Source organism: Polistes dominula, unplaced genomic scaffold, assembly GCF_049000335.1.
Source record: "Polistes dominula isolate Pdom_NZ unplaced genomic scaffold, Pdom_raw_medaka contig_24, whole genome shotgun sequence".
Lineage (NCBI taxonomy): Eukaryota > Metazoa > Arthropoda > Insecta > Hymenoptera > Vespidae > Polistes > Polistes dominula.
This window is the reverse complement of record NW_028301150.1, coordinates 8,045,684-8,069,509: the sequence shown is the minus strand read 5'-3', so window position 1 is coordinate 8,069,509 and position 23,826 is coordinate 8,045,684. Positions and strand designations below refer to the sequence as shown.

At 33.0% G+C, this 23,826-nt stretch overlaps 1 protein-coding gene and 1 long non-coding RNA gene across 11 annotated transcripts in view; one reads left to right on the top strand and one right to left on the bottom strand.

Annotated features, from left to right (window-relative positions):
* Positions 1-23,826, top strand: part of MESR6 (misexpression suppressor of ras 6) — a 436,905-nt gene that overhangs the window by 199,692 nt on the left and 213,387 nt on the right. The window lies entirely within an intron of this gene.
* On the bottom strand, positions 76-22,513 carry LOC149030859 (uncharacterized). Its single transcript, XR_016178283.1, has 9 exons — positions 22,233-22,513; positions 9,752-9,808; positions 8,984-9,232; positions 4,048-4,264; positions 3,607-3,882; positions 3,196-3,549; positions 2,966-3,102; positions 2,796-2,902; positions 76-2,662 (listed from the first exon to the last, which is right to left on the bottom strand). It is a non-coding gene; the product is annotated as an uncharacterized LOC149030859 (long non-coding RNA).

The window sequence follows — 23,826 nt, the reverse complement described above, 5'->3', positions numbered from 1 at the left end:
TGAAGATGAAAATGAATGGAAACAAATAAGAGTCTCGATTAAATTATATCTCAATGTTTGGCTTTATTATTGAGCTATCGTTGAATTTGTACTGAGAAAGTACCGAACAATGGAGTCGTTCTTCGTCCGCCGTCTGTTCGTTCATTCCTCAACGTCTAACATCGTGACATCCCACATGACAACGGTAATAAGACTCAACTGTAAGATACGAGAAGTTGAATCGTTAAGACATACGATGATCTTCATAGATCCTTTGAAGATCAGTCTTCGATTAATTGATTATTCTAATGTCCTGGACACGCCTTTTCCCTTCTATCATACCATCCTCGTTAACTCTCTTAATTTTCTTTATTTTCACCTTTCTCATCGTCGATTATTATCATTATTATTATTCCTCTTCCTCTTTCCATCAGTGGAAGGCGCCTACAGTAAGAAATTGTAACGAACCGTGACTCGCATCCACGGTGCATCCTTTGCAATCCATCATCGAGTTGAAAAGAGTAAGAGAAAAAGAGAGAGAGAGAGAGAGAAAAAGAGATGAATTACATGCACGCATACATACACATATAAAATACCATTTTCGTCTCTGTCACTTTCTCCTTTATAAAGTACACCTTATTAAGACAACCTTAACAATTTTGCCGAATATTAAGACACATAGAATCATTAAGACTAATGATTGGAACGATACTATAGTGTCGAAAGATGAGAGTCATTTGTAAAGGTAAACGAAATAAATGCCATAGATTTTGCCAAATTAGCATGATGTTCTATACGGAATTAACACGAATTATATTCAGAACTTTCAACATTATACTTACGCACATATATTGTATCTATATGTGTGTACTTATTTACGTTGGCTTCGTGTTTCATGGTTTGCAAGATGACTTTTTTCAATTCGTTCTTCATTCGTAGAGGCGCTACTCGATCACGCGGCAGAAGAAAAATAGGAAAAAAATTGTCTAGCCCCCCAATGTGTATCTCCATTCGCAGCGGTGTCCCATAATATCCCAGCGTTGATTTATATCACGGATTTATGCTCTTGGTCTTTCGTATACATGAAATGACAGTATAAAGGGACAGAGAGGAGACAGAGAAGAAGTAGAAGGAGGGAGGGAGAGAGAAAGAGAGAAAAAAGGGAGAAAGCAAGAGCGAGAATCAACGCTACCTACTACACCATTGTCCAATGATTTACGTTCGTTCTATAATCGCAACGCAAAGATTTCTGCCAAAGTTGTCTCTTACTTCGCTGTCGGCTTCGAGAAAATAAATGCTAATAAAAGAGAGAAGATCTCATATAGGGGTTGATCGAGAGAGGGTTAAAAATTTGTGCATATATCAATTACCTTTTTTTACCTTTACGTAACCAAGTTTGAAAAACTAACATGACAAATATTTGTTTGAAATTGATTTGAGCAACTTTAACCGATGCTTTTATATCTTTTATATTTTGTTTTTAATTTGGAGATGCAGATAGAATTAATAGATATTTTATAGTGCAACGAAATGACGCAGAAGTAAAAAAGAAAATATGGTTATTGTATGTTATATACATGCGTAGCTACGAGTGACTAAATCGATAAATCCGAGTGAAAGGATGGAAGTAAGAGAGATAGAGAAAGAGAGAGAGAGAGAAAGAGAGAGAGAGAGAGAGGAGAAGGTAAAGCGACGCACGCTAATTGGTGGTACTAATTAACACAGAGGCGTCGTCTCGAAAGCACTCTCTCACCAGCCGCTTCTTCTTCACGTGCAAAGCACTGTGTCGGTATTATTACGAGGAGAAAAGCGAACGGCTGGCGATACGAGCAAAATTTCTATGTTAATAATACACCATGTAATTCAGGCGGGTTCACGTTCCGCATCACCTCACTTCACCCCTCACCTCACCTCCCTCACCTCTTTTCACCTCACCTCACCTCTCTCACCTCTTTTCACCTCACCTCATCTCGTCTCGCCTTGTCTTGCCTTGCCTTGCTTGGCTTAGCTTCGCGTATTATCGTATAACCTCGCATTTGAAAATCTTCCGTGAATAATTAGTCAGTCGTAATGTTTTTATTTATTTATATTTTTTTTTTTCATTAGCGATCCATTCTCGAATATCTTTTGTGACTAGAGTAAAAAAAATTTTTTTTTTTAAATTGCCTGATTTAATATATGTTTTATACGATACTCAAATTTTGACAAAAATCATCGTTAAAAATTCTTAAGCTTCAGAGATCTTTTTCAATGAAAATAAATGTACATCGTTTCTAAAGTCGGCGGTACTCATTGAAATCCGTGTTCGCTAGACATTTGCATATTATAACGATATCTAGATGGTGGCACATTAATGTCGTTGTCGTCGAGTGTACACCATACATAGACGTGCACACCTGCATTCACATTTGTGCGCGACTCTGGCATCCGGCGATTGTCCAAGTAGTGTCTTTTTCTCTTTTTTTTTTTCTACTTCTTTTTTGTTGTTGCTCTTTTTCACTTATTCTTTTATTCTTTTGTACCACATATTAGTATTAGTGGCTAAGATCGATTATTTTTCTCGAGTTAATCCCTTTAATAAGTAACAATATCGATAATCTTGGTAAATTGTCGATAATTACTGGTAATTTTATCATTAACGACATTTCTTCAAGTAAAACCGGAATGAAGGCCAAGAGCATCCCTGAAAATCGAGCAAGAACGATATTAAATTTTGCCTGGTTCTATCGATGGAACGAAAAATGTAGGCGCAATGGCGCGTTGTAAGGAGTATTTGCTGCTATAACGTTCTATAGTATTTTACGGAGTACCGTTACCATGTACGGTGTAATTACGACGATAATATCGCGATAGTTCCATGGTGACACGGCCTGTAAAACTCGCCGCTCGACGTTACAACCGTGCATTACTGCTTGGCTCAGACCTAGACCGATAAAGTTGGAGTGAAAATTTTCTGCATACCGTAATTCACCGTTCTAAGACATACCAAGTGGTTCGCGTATATACCCTTTTTTTTCTACATAAAAAATAAACTTTTTCAAACCGGAAACTTCTGTTATCGTTTGATCCTCCCTCCTTTCTCGAACACTTTCCAAAAGAAATCCTTAACATTTTCTATCGGATCTGTAATAGTTGAATATGAGCTTTATATCGTATCGTTGAAATTATACACGTTATTAAAATATTTTAGATATTATTTAAATCATTTAAATTTACCTTCAGTTAAATGTCGTAAATATTTCCTTCAAGTTGAATATCTTATCATCCCCCCAGTATCTTTCTTGCATATCTTCTCTTTCATACGAGCACAATAATTCTCCTTCTAGCTCTATTCTTATCAACAGGTTTTAAGTAAAAGTGCATATGGAGATTTAAACAAACCTTACACATCGAAACTCTTCCGAAAATGACAAGATCCCAGCGGGTGATCCAACGTTCCCCGTGATTTCGATAGAATCAAAAAGCGAAACTCCTTCCTTGAGGGTAGTAAGGTCGGTTAACCGAAAGAACCCCTTGTCTCATTCTCTCTCTTTCTTTCTCAGCGGGAGTGCTGAGGCCAGTAACAAAAGTCTAAATTGGTTGGCATTAGTCAAACATCGGCACGCCGTCAAAACCAAAGCTATATACCTTTCTCTCTTCTTTTTTTCGATTCTATTAGACCGGTGTTTCTCCTGCAAGATCGTCTAGGATCACGATCGGCGAGCTACCTTTCTTTGGAAACGATCCAGAACCTGGCCACCTGGTACTAGAGAGAATTTTCGAATGAAGCCATCAATAATTCAGAATTGGCAATTGCCTATGGTCTATTGGTTAGGCACATATGTATATATCTGTATTCTCGTATCTATGATTTTCTTTATAGCATCTGCTAACATGAACACGATAGATTTTTCTTCGAGATACCTGGAGTGTAGAAAGAATTCTATATCCGTCGATTATCTTAAAAATAACAGTACAGTATTTCATTGAATGTCGATAGAGCTAGTCAAGTTATGTTCTATGTAAGTTATCATCGCTGATAGTCGACCAATTTGTGCATTGTATTGTAGGTGCACGTTGCAAGCTTACCTATAATTAGCGTGCGTCAAGGTGTGGGCTGGAATATCATTAGCTTGTCTATAGATCGGCATAGATTAGAATAAATACGCTGTGTCTTTGGGCTACGTTAAAGCTGTACAACTGGCTGTAATCGTCACTCGTCTCGAACTTTTTTTTTCATTGCTTCAATCGTTCGAATTGGCGACAATCCATTTTCTAATTTTAGATTTGCTCAGGAAATCTCTTCCTATTTTAGAAGCATAATTAAATTAATACAATGCTCTAAAAATAAAAGTACTAACTTTAGAGGTATATTAAATAATCGCATTAAGTCAAAATATTAGGACCAACGAATAGATTACGTAGATACGGAGCGGCAAAACATTATTAAAAAAATATTACTAAGGAAAAGCAGAATATGCTATTAGCATTACGAAGCATTATGAATTAGAGTAAGTACGTGATGTCCTTAATCCCTAAGGAGTGATTCCAGATGTCGAGTATGTTAAGCTCATGTGGTAACCAGAGTCTCAATCTAACGTTTGCGTTGGCGGGAATCTTTCAAATTGTAAGTCAATCTAGATATGTTCTAATATATTGTATAAAAAATTTTAATTGAATTGAAGGATAGAAAGAGAGATTTCGTTTTTTTTAATTAAAATTTACATTTTTAATATATCATTAATTTTCTTGTATTATCTCATTCGTACATATTCGTATACAATTTATATATACCAAAGTAATAAAAACAGGTGGAAACATTACACGTTTGGTGTCTTGCCGATAAATTTATTAATTGACGTTAATTTGCCTATCGCTTCCCTATACGGACCTATTTATGACACGTTACTTATACCATAGATAAAGCTGATCAAAACTTAATAGACCGATACTCACGTTCAATATCTTCTCGAATATGCATAATGTTAATAAAAATGAAAATAAGAAATCAGGACCTTTATAGTTAGTTTAAATCGTGTATATTTTATGTCGAAATCCAAGCACGTAGGTATGTATTTACGTTGCATTACCATAACTGTGAGATATTCTTCGCATAATATTCGGCCGATGCGCTCGGTTTTCCCTACTTGGCGTCTTCCGGTGTCTCCGACATAGCCAATATTTCCAACCAACTGATAGGCTCGACGACTCGCGCGCGCGGTGCTGATCGGTAAATTTAATTCGTCTCAGTCATGATCCTCGATAAACGTATTCCCCGTTGATAAAAGGGAAAACTGAACCTCGTTTTGAATATAATCTCATGGAACGTTGTTTTGTTAATTAGATTAGAATGTTACATTATTGAAAGTTTCTAAAGATATTTTGAAGTGAAATTTCTTAAGTGAGGATTTTTTAGGTAACGATAAAATTTTATTAAATGATGTAAGAAGAGAAGTAATAAATAGAGAGAGAAGAGATATAGACAGAGAAAGTGATATAGAACTCACAGTTGATTGACAATTAAACGAAATTATGGAAGGTTCTAGTATAAGATGTGTTGCGTTTGTATGTGTGCTGTATGAGATACGATAATTATTGCGAGATGTGTTTATTTATAGAAGAATGATTAGGGTGTGACATATCTTGAAATTGTTCGACATATTTTAAATGATTGTAAATTTATCAAAGAAAATACATATTGTAGTTGAAAGTAAAGATTATAAGTCCGACGTATGAGCCTTTTCGAAATCCACGTTCATTGTCCTCTATCAATATCAATTTAAATTCTTCTATTGACTGTTGTTTATATAACTTTCTAAAAGTTGCATATGTATATGGAAAATAATATTCCTAATATATAGAATTTATTTTTTTGAAAGTGTTGGAATATATAACTCAGATTCAAGAACGAAAATCAATCTCCTTGGTTCTCTTCTTTCTTATCTAGAAAACCATAGTTTATTTTAACACGTATAAACTTGCTTGCTGTGGATATCGGCAGACGTCATAGATGTCACCGATATAGAGAGCGAGTCGTATGCCTAATATGTGTGGACCTTTGTTCCCATCTCTTAGTCTATTAGAACTATTAGAACTACTACTCTTAGCCCTTTGGTAAAGACGTGCCATTCCTTCTGCACTTAAATATAAAAGTTTTTTGGTTAAAATTATATTTTGTGTTAATTTTCATTTATAAGAACCCAATAATCCTACAGAAAGTCATATGAAAAGGAATAAATAAAAAAAAATCGTGTGTGCAGATCACACGTGTTAGAAGTGAAACCTTCAAAAATCTACGTTTCGAGAGAATGAGACGAATGCACAGTGTTAAGAGTAAGATAAATGTAGGATTTATTTATTATGATATTAATACTATATATAATTAAGGTTAACGGTATGGTCTCTGGGTGGAATAGCTGATAAGAAGTACACTTTTCCAAATTTAGGCAATAAAAATGGAATGCTGAATGCAATAGTTATAAATAGACACCAAAATCATAGGATGTTTATCAAAGGAAATATAATTCGTCAGAAATTAAATAAATATACATAGTCCTTTTTTTGAAGCTCAGGTATAAAATTTTTTTTGTTAGTATGGTTTTCTATTTCCCGTTTTCATCTACATTCTTGCGCTATATAACAAGCATTTTAGGATAGAAGAAATAAAGACCGATTCACGCTGGGCGTTCAACATTTTAAAAATGTTTTTATTTTATTGAAAAATTAGTATAAGTTTCTTAACTACGCAAATATCACACTTTATAATATAATTTTCATATATGCATGGGTCAGTACATCTCTTTGGATATTTTTCATAAAAACATATAAAAAACAAATTTAATAGACATATTTTGTCATTATGCATCAAATATATTTTATAAAGAAGCAAAATAAAAATGTGACAGTAATTTACTTGCTTTTGAATGGAATTTGTTAGCTGCTCCTCATTTGTTCCACAGTATTCTCTAATTCTTTTTCTCTGATGTATCTGGTAATCATTTTTTTTTAAATATTGCAGACAATACAATTATTATATTCTATATATTTCATAATTGTTAATTATAATATTTGCGAAATAAATAATTTAATATTAATTTTTTAATAGGATAGAAACATTTTTAAATAGAAAAGATATGACACGTTGTAAAAAAAAACTATAGGCAGGAATATTATCGCATCGATAATAAAGATAATAAATGTAGATCGAATATTATCAGACCTTCCCTGTTTTTTATAATTCTTTTCTCATGATATGGAACCGACCTTGGGGTGTAGGTAGCTGAAAAAACTAATATTTTCAAAATTCTATCCATCAAGATGGAATACTGAATGCGATAGCCATAGATAGAGACGATAATTGTAGAATATTTGTCGACAGAAAGATACGCCGTCCTAATCCAAGTTAATATAATATATATTTTTTTGAAACTCAGGTAGATGAATTTTTTTTTCTCTTACACTTTTCACACTTTCTGTGAATGTCAGATATCTTTATCATGGGTTAACATACACAAGTATTTCTTTTTGTGTTGCAACTAATAACTATAGATGCTGTTAAAGAAGAGAGCAATTGTGGTCGTATTTTTTTCGTTTCATCGGGTTTTGAATTACAACGATTTTAAAATCTATTTTTATTTTCGTTGTTTTATTTTATAATATTAAATATTTAAAAAATACATATATTTTCTATTTTTTTTTTCTACATTTGTAAAATAAGTTATATTATTTTATTCTTATTGGAAATATAAAGCAAATAAGGTTTATTTATTTTTGTCACGTGTCTAGTTTCTTTGATTTAAAAACTTTTCTATTTTATTGAAAAATTAGTATAAATTTCCTTAATACGCAGACATTATAATTAAAAAACATGTCTTTGGATATTTATAAGAAAAATATTCTACAATGTTGTTTAATTTTTTTTCTCTGATGTATCTGATAATCATTTCATTTTTTCTTTTAAAATATTGCAGACAATACAATTATTATATTCTATATATTTCATAATTGTAATTATAATATTTGCTACATAAATAATTTAATATTAATTTTTCAATAAAATAGAAACATTTTTAAATAGAAAAGAAATGACACGTTTGGTAAAATAAAAACAGACCACGCACCCTCTTTCTTTATTTCGACCGTCGGTTCGTTTGGACCTTATACTTTTGTCGCATACCTACGTGCTTATGTCTGTTTATTCCTTCTACCCTTCTATCGCTCTTACCTACAAACACTTCGAGTATCGAAAGAATACATGTCCACGCTTTTTAGTATGCAGTTGCACACAAACGCACACATATACAACCAGGAGCGATAACTACGAAGCATAGCATAAAGAGGAGACCGAGAATAGGAAAAACTGTATAGCTATATTCCGTCTCATTCTCTCGCAGGCTAAATCCTATATGTTTGTCTCTCTTTCTCTCGTTATTTAGTATAGCAGCCGTTACATAGCTGCGTTTCCGTTTATTTACTTTTCAGATCACTTCCATTCTAAAGAAGTTTTCACTTCAAAAAAATTTAAAGTGATTTTCATAAAGAACAATGAGCCAGTCTTACGGAGTATTTTGAAGAGGACGATGTGTCGAACTTATACTTCGTTCTTCTAAAGTACAATATATTTATGTAAGATGCGTAAAAAAAAACTGGACCGCTGGACTGACTCTAGACCTGGAATCGAACCACGGATCTTTCGCTTTCCGGGCGACTGCTCTTTAACCAATTGAGCTATAACAGGGTCCACCGAGCAGTTCCCTTCCACGAATGCTTAACAAGTTTGGCATGGAGGCGTTCGTCTCACTTTTACATATCCTTCGATGAATTATCAATCAATTTTGAAAATCGAACACGTTACTCCTATCACATTACTTATTATGTTTCATTAAAAATGATCACCTCATGAGTTCTTTTGTATTTATTTAATATTACATTGACTCATTCTTTCTATTCACAAAAGTATTATTGAAAAAGATAATAACGTTGACACACTTAAATAAGCAATAGATTGAAAGGTATAATTACATACACTTTTTGTTCATCATTCCTGGAGACGCAAAATATCTTTGACTAGTATATTCCAGACGATGGCCGTCCAATTTCCATATTTCGGTATCTCCTAAAAAAAGGTTTTAAATTACGAGTATTCGAAAGAACGAGTCGCTAATGCGCCTTCGCCGCGAGCATAGGTAGTATAGTAAATAATAATCAGTATCGGATACGCTTACTTCTACGGCAGGGAATTACGGACGGCCAGAACGCTTAGGATACGCCATAACTGTCGAGTTACAGAAAATTTACATTATCGTAACGCATTCGCATGAAGATAGCGCGATATGCCATAGGATAGAGAGTCTTTGAAAAAGAATGCAAACAAAAATTGACAAAAAATAAATAGATAAAAAGATAAAAGATAGAAAATACATAAGAGGAGGTGGGACAACCGTCTCCCTCTTGGGTACGGGGATCCTTCTTTATATCTTGGATATGATTCATAATAAACAACTTGACAGTAGGTATTATTAATAATATTTTGTATCCGATGCCATATAACGCCTTGCGAACATGTTTTCTGAATTTTTACTTATTCCTTATCTATAATTTATTCGTATGCTTTTTGATCAAGATAATTTGATAATTTTTTAATAGAAAAGCAAATCTAATAATAATGATAAGTTAGGTATGTTATATCTGTTATATATTATTTTAATACTCATGCATGCATATTGGTTTATACCGAAAGGTATAAATTTAAGATAAGTTTTATCCAAGCATATACAACTTTGAGTTTACTTACTCGATCGTAGGTAAAATTTTCTACTTTGCTTATCTTCATTAATTAATGCGTTAATATCTGCAAAGGTAAATGACTTTAATATTAACATATTTCGTGTGTAAAATTGAGTTTACTTATTTGATTATTTATTTTTATACGTTACTTATCTTTAATCATTATTGCTTCAATATCTATGATATTCAGAACCCTTAATTATGCATATATTACATGAAATGAAGACTTAGTCAATTACATACATATATATATATATATGTATATATTTTATCTAACTGAATAAATCAGCAACCATTTGTTTTTATTTTTTTTTTTTTTTTTTTTTTTTTTTATATGAGAGTTTATTTGCAATCTATTACAAAGTAACAATAAGCAAATTTGTTGGTAAAAATAGAATAGTACAAGAATAACATGCAGGTATTTCGCTCAATAGCTAATACCTTCTTAATATTAATATCCATGTATGACGTATATCTTAATGTAACAAAAATATAATATTATATATTTAACCTTAACTCAGACTACTTGAAATATACTTAAAATCTAGCTATATTGTCTATCGGTTTGAATCTTTTTAAGCGGCGTAAATCGTGAACTTCGTTAAGCAGTTCATTAGCTAAGGTATTAGGGTGGAATTGGAGTTTTTTTTTTTTTTTTTTTTACAAATAATGTAAAAATACTATTAAAATATTAAACTGTTTGGAATTTTATTAAATCTGTGCTTCTACCATAGAGTTAGCACATAAATTTAGACGTAGCAATAACCGAATGTGATGCAACGTATCATCGACGCGAATTAGTCACTTTCTTTCTCTCTCTCTCTTCTCTCTCTCTCTCTCCCTCTCTCTCTGATAGTAATCCAGTTAACAGGCGAAGCGTAGAGTACTCGCGTGTTTTATCCTAATGAGATCAAGAGTAGTCGCGACTGATACGAGGCTCTTGGGAATTAACGAGAATGAGTAAAGAGAGATGAAACAAGGGTGGAACTGCCAATAGCAATGACTACGTAGAAAGGGGGTCGTCAACCTCGCGAGAAACGCGTGCCTTTTGGTGGCAAGCTCGCGACAAGGCTTCTGAATGCGTCGACTAACGCACCGTGTTACGCCGATATACTAATTGAATTAACGGTAAATGGACGCTTACGTAGTCATCACAGGACGTCAACAACGAAGAAGACGATAAAAGATATTCTCGCGTTCAAATTCGAAACGTAAAAAGGGATACGTACAACACTGTACTTCTACTGCCGCGGCGAGGCTTGCCGTCTTCAAGATACAGTGTTGCGGAAAGTATTTATTTTCATCTCCATGGCCTGAAAAAAAGTGTCTCACGCTGTTGTGAACTAAAAACATCAACGTTAAATGCGCATTGGAAGAAGATATGGCTCTCTTCAATTAAAATAGAAAACGTGCGTTAATCGCCACAAAATGAAATTGGTAGCATATTAGAACTTGCTAAATCAATCGGAGGCGAAGGTTTTGTGGATATGGCTATTGTGGACGTTCAAGGTTTATTAGAGGAAGAAGAAGTTGACGAAGCGGATTTGATGAAAATGGTATCCGAAACTGTAAATCAAATTGATCCTTAGGACACTAGCACTGATAAAGATTGTGCAGTTAATAAGTTAACATTAAAAAAATTACAAGAAGGCCTAAGCTTAGCTGAAAATCTCAAGTCATTTTTCTTGAATGCAGTATCGCGTATACTCTTGCGTGTAGGTACACGCGTGTATCCTAGTGTGTTGCATATAATAAAAGAGCTGTATCCGCTGTAGACGCATCGACCGGACAATAGGTTTCCTTGGTAGACGAAATTAGTATTATTATTGGACCAAATGTCCGGGTAACACTACTCCGTGGGAAGAAACGTTTCTCGGCAGCTTCCACTTCCATCGAATTTGTTTCTTCTTTTCATTCTTTTTGTTATTTCCTTTTTGAAGTGAAAACTCCTTTAGAATGGGAGTGATCTGAAAAGTAAATAAATGCGGTCGGTTAGGAAACGGAGCTAAGAAACGAAGTTATGGAACGGAGCTGTGAAATGGCTGATGTACTAAATAACGAGAGAAAAAGAGACAAACATATAGGATTTAGCCTGCGAGAGAATGAGACGGAATATAGCTATACAGTTTTTCCTATTCTCGGTCTCCTCTTTATGCTATGCTTCGTAGTTATCGCTCCTGGTGGTATATGTGTGCGTTTGTGTGAGACTGCATACTAAAAAGCGTGGACATGCGACAAAAGTATAAGGTCCAAACGAACCGACGGTCGAAATAAAGAAAGAGGGTGCGTGGTCTGTTTTTATTTTACCAAACGTGTCATTTCTTTTCTATTTAAAAATGTTTCTATTTTATTGAAAAATTAATATTAAATTATTAATGTAGCAAATAATATAATTAAGAATTATGAACTATAAAGAATATAAAAATTGTATTGTTTGCAATATTTACAAAAAAAAGAGATGATTATCAGATACATCAGAGAAAAAAATTAAACAACATTGTAGAATATTTTTCTTATAAATATCCAAAGACATGTTTTTTAATTATAATGTCTGCGTATTAAGGAAATTTATACTAATTTTTCAATAAAATAGAAAAGTTTTTAAATCAAAGAAACTAGACACGTGACAAAAATAAATAAACCTTATTTGCTTTATATTTCCAATAAGAATAAAATAATATAACTTATTTTACAAATGTAGAAAAAAAAATATAGAAAATATATATATTTTAAAAATTTTTAATATTATAAAATAAAACAAGGGAAATGATAAATAGATATTAAGATCGTTGTAATTCAAAATCCGATGAAAAGAAAAAAATACGACCACAATTGTACCCTTCTTTAACAGCATCTACAGTTATTAGTTGCAACACAAAAAGAAATAATTGTTTATGCTAACCTATGATAAAGATATATCAAATTCACAGAAAGTGTGAAAAGTATAAGAGAAAAAGAATTTATCTACCTGAGTTTCAAAAAAAAAAAATATTATATTTACTTAGGTTAAGATAGGATATCTTTCCACCGACAAACATTCTACCATTTTTGTTTCTGCAATCATGGCTTCTCACTCCAACCTAACACTAGCTTCAAACCTAGTTCAAGAAAATTTGTTCGGTATACAATTATGGCTAAAAAAATGGAGAATTCGTATTAATGAAACGAAATCGGTGCACATTACTTTCACACTCAGAAAACAAACATGTGCTCCAGTATCAATTAATAGCATTCAAATTCCCCAATCAGATTCAGTGAAGTATCTAGGAATGCATTTAGACAGTAAATTAAACTGGAAACACCACATCTGGCAAAAGAGGAAGCAACTTGGCTTACAACTTAGGAAACACTCTCTAGGGGCTCATCTGCCAACTCTAATATTGAAATCTTTGAAAGATTCCAATCAAAGACACTTCGCATTATAACAAACTCTCCATGGTATGTCAGTAAGAAAAACATTTCTAAGGATCTTGAAATACCCTCTGTCAAGTCAGTTATTAAAAACTCTACTACTAAGTACTCTGAAAAACTCCAATTCCACCCTAATACCTTAGCTAATGAACTGCTTAATGAAGTTCATGATTTACGCTGCTTAAAAAGATTCAAACCGATAGACAATATAACTAGATTTTAAGTATATTTCAAGTAGTCTGAGTTAAGGTTAAATATACAATATTATATTTTTGTTACATTAAGATATACATCATACATGTGATATTACTATTAAGAAGGTATTAGCTATTGAGCGAAATACCTGCATGTTATTCTTGTACTATTCTATTTTTACCAACAAATTTGCTTATTGTTTCTATGTAATAGATTGCAAATAAACTCTCATATAAAAAAAAAAAAAAATTTTTGTTTCTATCTATAGTTATCATTTAGCATTCCATTTTTATTGCTTGAATTGTGAAAAGTGCACTTTTTATCAGCTATTCTCCCCAGAGACCATACCGGTGATTTTTATTATATATGGTAATAATATTATAATAAATAAATCCTACAATTATCTTACTCCTAAAACTGTGAATTCGTCTTATTCTCTCGAAACTTAGATTTTTGAAGGTTTCACTTCTAACACGTGTGATCTGCACACATGTTTTTTTCCTATCCTTTTCTATTTCTTTCCTTATTTCTATGGATTTGGGAACTTTATCGTCTAAAAGATAAGAAAAATAAAAGGACGATGGCATATTTGTAAACTAAACAAATATCAAACAATAATGATTTGAAGTTTCAAAACAGGAATTAGGCGTATGATGGAATTAGGCTAAAATAGTAAGAAGTCTGTCGTTACGATTATATCCTTACAGCAACAAAATTGAATATTCTTTCCCAAATTTTGTCTCAGGTCGGTAAAAATAATAAAACATTACGATATCCAGTTTCCTTGAATTGTAAAATCGTTACTTTTACGGACTAAGAATTCCCTCTTTTCAAAGAACTGACTAACTTTTTCTCGTTTAACTTGCCGAGCGTATAAGGTGTCAAATCTTAAATCAACGATTGCGCACCAAGTGACCTCCTTCTACGTAACGACTTTGCGTTTTGGCAAAATACCATAGCAAAAAAGGATAGCTCGCATTTTCGCAAATTTGTTACATATGAAAAGTGTATCTATCATAGCGTACTTTTTCTTAACTCCCCCTCCCCAAAGTACCCTACCCAGTGAACACAATTACGTCAAAATGACATTAAAATGATATTGCGCTATGTCAGGATTTACGTAAGATATAAGTCAGATATGAGTCACATGTAAATCATTATTTCACACTTATTGACGTAAGACTTTTACGTAATAAATATGACGTTAAGCTGACCTGACGAAACAAAAAAACAAAAAAGCAATGATGTCATACATATGTCTAGTTGTTGCCGAATTTCTTACTAGTATAAGACGTATAATTTTTTTTTCACCCCCCGGGATTTGAACTCGGGAACCTACGATTACTAGATGTATATTACAGGATGGTGATTTGCCTCACTTAATCATGCGAACTTGTATTAATTTACATTATATTACTAATACATATATAATTAATATATTATTAATTATAATGAATAAATAATATTAAATAATAAAATATAACATACATTGATAATAAAAATTATAATTAACACGTTCCATGCCACGTGTACCACCGGTGGTACAATAACCATTAGACATATTTATTTAATGCACTGAAAATATATACTTATAAGGTGACTTATCGTCACCGTTTTTTTTTAATACATATATATTAGAGTGGGTAAAAAAAAATGACTTTTTTTTCAAGTGCCACGGAAAAATGGGTTGCAAGACACCTTAAAACAATTCTCACCGAATATGAGCTCTTAATTTTAATAAGAAGATCCTCCGCATCGCAGTTTTTTATTTTTTTTTTTTTCAGTCAAATAGAATAAAATTCATACATCATCATCATTAATTGATTGTACAGAAAAATGTTTTAGACGAATTTTGTAGAAAATTAACTGCTCTATAAAAATGGTGTCTTATGTTTTGGCGATTAAATTAAGCATTCAAAAGATATTCAGAGACAAAAATCAGTACACATGAAAGTGTTATGATGAATATCTTTTGAACGCTTAATTTAATCGCCAGAACATAACATACCATTTTTATACAGCAGTTAATTTTCTACAAAAATTTGTATTGCACATTTTATAATAGTCATTTATTGTCGAGTTATAAAATTCATAAACAAAAATGAAATTTGTCTTAAAACAATTAAACTTAAATCTTCAATATCATTCAAATGGTGAGGTTTACGGAAAAAAATATAAGATACCTTTTTTGTAGAGCATTAAATTTCCTACAAAATGCCTCTAAAACATTTTTCTGTACAATCAATAAATAATGAGGTATGAATTTTATTCTATTGGTCTGAGAAAAAAATAAAAAACTGCGATGCGGAGGATCATCCTATTAAGATTAAGAGCTCATATTTGGTGAGAATTTGTTTAAGGTGTCTAGAAACTCATTTTTCCGTGGCACTTGAAAAAAAAAAATACCATGTGTGCAGATCACACGTGTTAGAAGTGAAACCTTCAAAAATCTAAGTTTCCAGAGGATGAGACAAATGCACAGTTTTAAGAGTAAGATAATTGTAGGATTTACTTATTATAATATTATTACTAAATATAATAAAGGTCACCGGTATTGTCTCTGGGTGGAATATCTGATAAAAAGTGCACTTTTCACAATTCAAGCAATAAAAACGGAATGCTGAATGCGATAGTTATAAATAGTCACAAAAATGGTAGGATGTTTATCAAAGGAAATATAATTCGTCAGAAATTAAATAAATATACATAGTCCTTTTTTTGAAGCTCAGGTATAAAATTTTTTTTGTTAGTATGGTTTTCTATTTCCCGTTTTCATCTACATTCTTGCGCTATATAACAAGCATTTTAGGATAGAAGAAATAAAGACCGATTCACGCTGGGCGTTCAACATTTTAAAAATGTTTTTATTTTATTGAAAAATTAGTATAAGTTTCTTAACTACGCAAATATCACACTTTATAATATAATTTTCATATATGCATGGGTCAGTACATCTCTTTGGATATTTTTCATAAAAACATATAAAAAACAAATTTAATAGACATATTTTGTCATTATGCATCAAATATATTTTATAAAGAAGCAAAATAAAAATGTGACAGTAATTTACTTGCTTTTGAATGGAATTTGTTAGCTGCTCCTCATTTGTTCCACAGTATTCTCTAATTCTTTTTCTCTGATGTATCTGGTAATCATTTTTTTTAAATATTGCAGACAATACAATTATTATATTCTATATATTTCATAATTGTTAATTATAATATTTGCGAAATAAATAATTTAATATTAATTTTTTAATAGGATAGAAACATTTTTAAATAGAAAAGATATGACACGTTGTAAAAAAAAACTATAGGCAGGAATATTATCGCATCGATAATAAAGATAATAAATGTAGATCGAATATTATCAGACCTTCCCTGTTTTTTATAATTCTTTTCTCATGATATGGAACCGACCTTGGGGTGTAGGTAGCTGAAAAAACTAATATTTTCAAAATTCTATCCATCAAGATGGAATACTGAATGCGATAGCCATAGATAGAGACGATAATTGTAGAATATTTGTCGACAGAAAGATACGCCGTCCTAATCCAAGTTAATATAATATATATTTTTTTGAAACTCAGGTAGATGAATTTTTTTTTCTCTTACACTTTTCACACTTTCTGTGAATGTCAGATATCTTTATCATGGGTTAACATACACAAGTATTTCTTTTTGTGTTGCAACTAATAACTATAGATGCTGTTAAAGAAGAGAGCAATTGTGGTCGTATTTTTTTTGTTTCATCGGGTTTTGAATTACAACGATTTTAAAATCTATTTTTATTTTCGTTGTTTTATTTTATAATATTAAATATTTAAAAAATACATATATTTTCTATTTTTTTTTTCTACATTTGTAAAATAAGTTATATTATTTTATTCTTATTGGAAATATAAAGCAAATAAGGTTTATTTATTTTTGTCACGTGTCTAGTTTCTTTGATTTAAAAACTTTTCTATTTTATTGAAAAATTAGTATAAATTTCCTTAATACGCAGACATTATAATTAAAAAACATGTCTTTGGATATTTATAAGAAAAATATTCTACAATGTTGTTTAATTTTTTTTCTCTGATGTATCTGATAATCATTTCATTTTTTCTTTTAAAATATTGCAGACAATACAATTATTATATTCTATATATTTCATAATTGTAATTATAATATTTGCTACATAAATAATTTAATATTAATTTTTCAATAAAATAGAAACATTTTTAAATAGAAAAGAAATGACACGTTTGGTAAAATAAAAACAGACCACGCAGCCTCTTTCTTTATTTCGACCGTCGGTTCGTTTGGACCTTATACTTTTGTCGCATACCTACGTGCTTACGTCTGTTTATTCCTTCTACCCTTCTATCGCTCTTACCTACAAACACTTCGAGTATCGAAAGAATACATGTCCACGCTTTTTAGTATGCAGTCGCACACAAACGCACACATATACAACCAGGAGCGATAACTACGAAGCATAGCATAAAGAGGAGACCGAGAATAGGAAAAACTGTATAGCTATATTCCGTCTCATTCTCTCGCAGGCTAAATCCTTTATGTTTGTCTCTTTTTTCTCTCTTTATTTAGTATAGAGTTTCATAGCTTCGTTACATAGCTTCGTTACACAGCTTCGTTACATAGCTGCGTTACCGTTTATTTACTTTTCAGATCACTCCTATTCTAAAGAAGTTTGAACTTCAAAAAGTCATTTTTTTTGACCAACTCTAATATATATAATATATATATATATATATACGCATAAAATTAATGATGGGAAGATCACTGTATGACATCATTTTAAGGTCTTGTGTTCACTGGGTATATTTTTACGAAGGATATTATTGAAAGTATAAGTTGTTCGAGATCCATCTTAAAAAGTGAAAAATTATGTAATAGAAACGATTGAACGTTTAAGAACGTGCTTCTTCTTACTCGTTTCATCCAGTAGCGTGTTACTTGCGCTGCGATTATCTTGATCTTCGTGCAACGTTCCAGTTTTGTCAGCGTTACAACGTTCTCTTCGAGATTTTTACTAACCCATACACGTATCCGCTAATCTCCACGAATTATCTAAATGCCCGCTTCAATCCGTTCCCTCTCGTGCGAGAACGTTTCATCATCGAAAATTTCTTAATGGTCTAGTGGTACGATCTTGTACGTAGACGTTGCCTATAGACGGGTACATCTTCTTTCTCTTTCTTTCTCTTTGCAAGACCGTAATTCTCCAAAATGATTGATCACGTCATTCGCTCTTTCCTTTTTTCGTGCGACGTCGAGTCTCTTTACAACGATCCAGCTTGATTATCTTTATAATTAAAACGCTTTCATGATTGAACGCTCTCCTTGTACGGTATATGATATTTTTTAACGTTTACGCAATCATTTAAAATAATTGTTGATGTATGCACTTGGAATGGAAAATTAAATTATAATTATAATTGTATATTAATTACCGATTCTGATAAAAATAAAGGATAAATTATATTAATAATCATTTGATTTTCTATTATTAACAGATTTAATCGATCCTTATTATTTTTCTTGTTAAATATTTTGATCGGAATAATGAAGCATTTCTATATGTCATTTTAATAGCAAACAGCGAATAACATGATACTTCTCGTTTCAAAATCAATTAAAAAGAGACAAAAAGCAAAGAATCGATTGTTATGAAGTAACGTATAGCTTGATATCGACACGTCCGATCGATGGAACGATTGTGGTAGGTGCGTCCACACGTTTTCTCTGTGTGGCGAACGGAGACACGCGTTCGCGCACACGCGCATACCTACGAGGCACGCGCGTTACATCGATGTATCTATTTCCAGTAGCACGTTGTGTAGCGCTTGCACGTTTCTTGCTTACGCACATAGTGCACCGCTTATATATGTAGGTATACTTCATTCTCTCGCAGGAAGTTTCATGCTTTCTACAAGAGCAAACCGTTTAAATAAAAATATTACCAGATGAATTTTATTAATATATGAATTTATAATGAATTTATTTAATATATAATCTTTTACACAAATTTAAAGAAAATTTTAATAATAAAGGAATAACCATAAAAAAAGAATAAAAAAGATTCTTATTATCTTTCCATAAAATGAAAAAAAAAGGAAAAATTAATAATTTAACATTCGTAATGTAATGGTCGGTTAGTTCGAACGTAAATTAATCTTCGTATGATTTGAAGTTACATATGCGGTTTACTTCATTCAACAATTTTATATATAATATTCACATGTAAATATATATCATATAACTATGTTATATAAAAAGTACAGGCGTACACTCACAAAGTTCTTTGCTTACAGACGAGCGAACGATACGCGTGGCGGGGACTTTGCGAGGCCATATCTCTCGTATCGTAATGTGACGGGTGTGTCGGCAGTATATCAGTCTAGCCCCACCAGGAGTCACCGCTGACAACGAGATATTAACACGATGCACGAGAAGCAACGCTCTCTCACACGCGCATATACGGCTCGCCCATCGCGTTTCTTTTTTCGATTCTCTTTATTTTTTGTTTGTGTGTGTGCTTTGTAAGATGAGAAAACGTTTCTTCGTGTGTTTGTTTTGTTATTCGAAGGACAACGAACAAAGATTTACTAATTAAACTCTTGTTACCAGGCATGCAATTATTTTTATTTTTTATTTTCTATTCTTACATATTTCTTTTTTGTGTGCACAGAAAATGATTTTTTTTTTTCATGAAATTTTTTGCTGCAGAAATGATTATTCAAATAATATGTTTTTTTTTATTTTTTATTTTGAATAAATTGATTTGTGATAAATAAATGAGTAGATTCGCGTAAAAAAAGAATGAACTAATAATAATGTTTATTTAAAAATAATTTGTACAGTGATAGAGGAGAGGAGATCTAGTCGGTGTTACACTTGCTCTATTAAATATTTCGAAAACTGCAGCAACAAGAACTGATTTTCTAATCCTTGTATAACGAGTAGAAATATAAATCATAAAGACAACCGGTGATTAGTGTCACTTCATTATCGATAATCGCGATTCGACGTTTTCGCCTTGTTGTCGATTATATTTTTTATCTTTACTTGTTACTTGTTATGTATTTTTAACATGAAAAACGCAAAATATAATCCTTCGAGGATGACGCCCACATTTTTTTCTCTCAAAGCTGACGACGATACGCAGGCTTGCGTCGTGACGTAAAACTTGGTAAGCTTGTATTAGCTATGTTCGCGATTGACGACGAATCGAGTGCGATTTTTTTTAGTTTGAAAACGACACGCCTCTTTCTTGTCATCTCATTACTCGTTTGCGGAGTAAAACAACAAGTGCGATCCTATTGAACGAAAATCGAAGCTCGTTATCGTATCAAATAGTTGGATGGTAGATGCGGATAAAACAGAAAATCAAAATTCGTGATAAAAGTAGCGAGGAAGAATCGATCGATTGATCGAATAAACCTCGTCGATTGTTCGTAATGGAACAAAGAAGAATATATCTTCGTAGGAGTAAATCACGATAAATATATACGTATAGATACTTTTAGCGAAGTGTGCAGGGAAAAGTGGAGGGACTCGCGTTCCGGCTTTACGAGCACGTCGAGTTCTCTGAGTAGGCACGAACGATAGACGAACACGGATAGATTGAAGGATAAGTAAATGACTATATTGGTGAGGCGTATTGTACCCCGATCATAGCAATTTGCTGAAATGCCATAGAGAGTAACAATACTGCGAACGACGACGACGACGACGACGACGACGACGACGACGACGACGACGACGACGACGACAAAGTTAGACTGTAAAATGAAGAAAGAAGGAAAAGAAGAAAGCCACGAGCGATTTCGTTGCGTGACATACGTCAGTAAAAAGGTACCCGACAGCGAATAAGTAGCACGCCAAAGTGCATACTTTTATCTTCTTATTAACGATCCGATCGCGGATTAATCGTACAACTTGCGATAGCATTTAACGGACAAAAGTTAGTAGCAAGCGTATGCCTGCAACATATTCGAATGATAGCGCAGGTTACACACTTATTTTAGTAGATGTTTCACCGTCCCCCTGAACCCTATAATTTGGATTCTTTTTTGTCCCCTTTTTTTGTACATTTTATTGATTTTATCGTAGCGATCTATCGTCAAAAAAAGATAGAAAGCCTTTTGAAAGCAAATGTTACTCGAGGAGAGGACTTCTCCTCGATAAGTCAATAAAAACAGACAAATTAGATGGAAAGAATCAACTTCGTCTCTTTTGGTCAGGAGAGGAAAGATCAGAGAGTAGCTTTATCAGGCTTCGTCTAGTTTTTATCCGTGTCTTACGAACTTCCACAACATAGACTTACTTTTCTACGTGGAAAAATACACGGACGAATTTTTTTTTTACCCTAAGAAGGAACCATCACTGTCCGCAGAGCTATTAAGAAATCGAAAAAGATTGTGGTAGACACTGCGTGACTGCGTTGATTAATGGGAGAAAGAGAGGAAGAAAAAGAGAAAAACACAGATAAAGAGAGACACTTTTTCATGATTTTTTCATTTAAGGTAGATAGGTACGTGTTGATTCGAAGAGGTCCGTCGTTGGTAGAATTTTTTATTACTTACCGATCTTACGATGCAGAGAACTGTGAATTCAATGGTTTCTACTATTACGGAAAGTTTCATAATCGTAATAGATCAGATTATGAAATTGAAATGGAAGTAGGTAGAGATAGATATATGCATACATAAATGCATATATATATATATATATTACATACGTATGAACGTAGGTAGAATACGTGCGTCCGTATCGTTTAGGAGGCCACTTGAAAATAATCGTCGTATACATAGAAATGTCAAAGGCTTAACTTTTTTTTCTACAATATTGTATTGTATAAAAAGTCTTGCTTACTTTGTCGAAGGGAAAGGACGCGCGCGCGTAAAGCGAGCAACAAGCCGTAAACTTTTTGCACGATTTATTTGAAACCTCTGACATTTTTCCAATCAATGTTTTAAACAGGTAATATGAGCGCCGTTTCAAACGTCCCGATTCGAAAGTAATCGCGTTGTGCCTCTCTCGTGGCTTCGCGTTCCTGTAAATGCCGACCTTGATTTACCAGGCTGCAAACTTGAAGACTATCGTCGTCACTGTTGCCTCCGCTACTACTGCTGCCGCCTCCGAAGGGGAGATAAGGGTACGTTCACATCGTCGCCCGTAGAAAGAGACAAACACGCGCGACCCGTGATATCGATCGTCTGGACATGACAAGTAGCTTTGGTCAACAACGCGTCAGCAATACCTTTTTATCATCGTTCAATCCTAAAAAGATTTTACATTTATTTCTTTAGAAAGATAAATAGGTAGAGATAGTGAGATAAAGGGAGGGATAGAGAGAAAGAGAGAGGGAGGGAATGATTTCGGTCGTAAAATTCTTTGAGAAATACACCGGATATCTGCGAGTTATTTCGAATAAATAAGATAATAGAATAGTAATTTCTAAAGCAATAGTAAATCATTCGTATCGATAATTTCTACGAACGGCCATAACCGTAAAACTTGATCGATCGATTTTAACGCAGGATCTTTCGAGTTGGACGCGCATGAAATAACTGCGGTCCGGAATCAGACGATACGAGCTTGCCGATCGATCATGGCTTCATTTTTGCGGTCTCTCTTCGCGCGTCGATCAGTAGTCGGCGATCCACGGTGAAACCGCACGCAATCTCCATATGTTTCTCTCTTTTTCTCTCTTTCTTTTATTCTATCTTGTACATCTTCGACTTTTTGATGCGATACGCGAGGAAGGAACAGCGTTGGTAGAAACGAATGAGAAGATGGAAGATGAGGATGAAGAGGAGGAGGAGAAAGAGGTGCTAGAGGTCTCGCACGCACGAAGATTCAAGAAAGAGAAAGAGGGAAGAAAACGGCGGATTCTATCTAAGGAGCGGCCTGTTACGCGGCAGACCTGGAAACCGGCATTACGTGCCGATGATTCTATGTGAATTCGTTCGATCGATACCTTTTTCTTTTATTCGTTATTACGTAAGAAATTGCAACGAGTTAAGATCGTTACAAGGAGGGAAAAACGAGGTTGGCTTCTCTCCTTTGATAATACAGACGAAAAGAAACAGAGGGAATGAGATATGAAAGTGGAATCATTTCGAAAAAATAAATCAAAATTGAATTATGGTTGATGATATGTCGATAGGATGATGCACTTTTTCATGATGGATCGAGTATTATGCCAAGAAAGGGTAAAGTTTCTAGTGCAAATTACTTCCTTCGTAAAGATGAATTTATTTCGCCTTAAAATGTTGTCCTATGGTAGAAGTTTCTACGCGAAAAACAAAACATCAGATTTTGTCTAATTGTAATCGTAGCTACCAAGTTGATTGCTCGTTCGTGAGAAAGAGAAAGATAAAGATAGATGAGAAAGTTTTGGTAGATCTTTTAAGACACGCTAAATGCCGATTTATGTAGTCATAAACGAAGCAAAGACATCTTT